Source organism: Paramisgurnus dabryanus, chromosome 11, assembly GCF_030506205.2.
Source record: "Paramisgurnus dabryanus chromosome 11, PD_genome_1.1, whole genome shotgun sequence".
Taxonomy (NCBI): domain Eukaryota; kingdom Metazoa; phylum Chordata; class Actinopteri; order Cypriniformes; family Cobitidae; genus Paramisgurnus; species Paramisgurnus dabryanus.
The window spans coordinates 35,723,230-35,725,500 of NC_133347.1; the positions used below are offsets into that span (position 1 = coordinate 35,723,230).

The following is a 2,271-nucleotide window of genomic DNA, read 5'->3' on the forward strand; positions in this document are numbered from 1 at the left end:
TCTCTGCTTTGCTTGGGTACGCCCTCAAAGACGAGGGTGGGGTGGGGAGCGCCGAGTCAGAAGAGAGCTAAAATGGCGGAGGTTGTGAGTCCCTGCTTTTACTCTGTTTGCAAACTCTTGTTTCATTGTTTAAGCGACTAAATCTCTCGAGTAGACGCTGTCTCTTTAGATGCGAGGGCAAAATAGCACTTTATGGACTTCCACAGAGGACATCATGTTTAATACGGTTCCGGAAAAATCCAGTCAGAAGTTGTTCACGGAGTTTTCACAATAACTGCTTCTCATGAACCGAAGCTGGATTTGCTTGACGTCTCCTCTTGAAAGTTGGATTACTTTGCACTTCTGGATCACAGACTGTAAGTATTCATGTTTATTATTTGCCTTTTACTGTACATTACGTAACCGGTAACCGGAGATTAACATAATGTGCGTGTAGAGCTAAGCTTGCAAGCTAATTGTCTTGTGTTGTAATACTGTATTTCATAAACAACGTACCATATTTACACACGTGTATGTTGAATTATGCAGGCTTTCGTTTTTTTTATCGATGTTGGTTTAGACATGTTTACAAACTTGCTAAGTTGCTAAGATAAATACAAATACAAATGCCAGCTAAACTGTTACCGGTAAAATTTGTTCTCATGATCAAACTCAAGAAACTCTAAGTACAGATGATTTGTTTAAAGTTATATGTATTTTACTGTTGTATTTACTTGAAGCTTTCTTAGATTTTGAAACGAAGTAAACACGTAATGTGTGTTGCTAATGTTGGGCCATGTAATATGTAATACATTTACGTTTTAATGAATAGTCTAACGATTTATAGTCGTTGTACTCTATTGTTATAATATTTCTTTTTGACTGAATACATGTTTGTTTTATTTGTCTATATCCTAGATTCGCAGCTGGACACATCCTTCTACACTGTATGCAAACATGCAACATCATTACACACAGTACAAGGAGTCAGACTGGCATATGAGGAGCAAAGGTGTTTAACACATATTATGTATTTACCTAGTGAAACCACTACCAGTCTTAAATGTATAACTGATGATGACAAAGTTTTTTTTCTCTGCATAATAATAGGAACCCAGGCAGTAGCATCGTTTCACAATGTTTCCATCACCATCATCAGTGGATGCCTTTGCCGTCCGTAGCCTGAGATTTCAGATTTGCAGCAAAAAAAAAAAAATTCTCATTTATTGGAATGCTGTGCAGGTATTTAAGTATTTTAGTAACTGTGTTAAATAAAGTAGTATTTACTTTTACAATAAATTAATTGCTTGTTTATATTTTACAGGTATTTGTACCTTGCAGCCATCCATTACAATGTCACCAAGCCGTAACAAAAGCAGGAGAGGGAAAGTACAAGGCTATGTTCCCAAAACACAAATGACATACCGTAAGCAGTAATGTTTTATTTCAAATACATTCATAATTAAAAACTTAATGTATGAAGCAGGGAAATAAATGATCAAAACAAAAGATTTATTGACTGCAATATTTCTACAGTTATGTGGAGGATGTGATCAGGCTTGTGTTTGATGAGGTATTTGAAGATAAGCTGAAGGAAACCCCGATTCCAATGGACCTGGCATCACAGTTTGAGAGACCTTCAAAGGAGGACGTGATTGCATGCCATCTTCAGTGCAGGGGTCGTCGAAAGCCAAAATTGTGACCGATCTGATCAGGAAGCTCCAAGCGTATCTGGAGAACAACACACGACAGGATGATAACCTTATAGTGTCGTCTTAGATAGCACCAGCTGACAAAGCTTTGATATGCCATTTATCTGAATAGATAGCTGTAAGAAATGAATTGAACAATTTTTGAAACAAGAGCACAATATGGTTACTAAAGTATGTTTATTTGTATATTGTTTAACATTTAAATATATATTTGTAATAAATAAAAAAAACTTTTGACTGACTATTATATTTTCTTTAAAGTTGCATCTTTTGTTCTTTTGGGTACTTTGTTACTATAATGATACTTTAGTGTTATTGGTTTAAAAATGTAATAAAACTTACTCTAGTCCTGCACCTCAAAGGCTTATAGTCGGTACAATAAATGTTCTGTGTGTAGGGATTTAGACAATTTGTGCAAAACCTGGATGATGAATCACGCAGGTAAGAGGCCCTGGAACATGTTGCATTCTCCTTAAAACCTAATAAGTAAAAACATAGCACTTATAAGTAAGCAGTTTTTCATAATAAACTTTACCATAGTGAAATAATGTAGAACATTCATTTCAACAAATACTTTCTT

The 2,271-nt window shown here is 35.3% G+C and overlaps 1 long non-coding RNA gene across 1 annotated transcript; it reads left to right on the plus strand.

Annotated features, from left to right (window-relative positions):
• The first annotated feature begins 367 nt into the window (after window positions 1-367).
• On the plus strand, window positions 368-1,938 carry LOC135718136 (uncharacterized). Its single transcript, XR_012337978.1, has 4 exons — window positions 368-991; window positions 1,090-1,221; window positions 1,304-1,405; window positions 1,516-1,938. It is a non-coding gene; the product is annotated as an uncharacterized lncRNA (long non-coding RNA).
• Window positions 1,939-2,271: the final 333 nt, after the last annotated feature.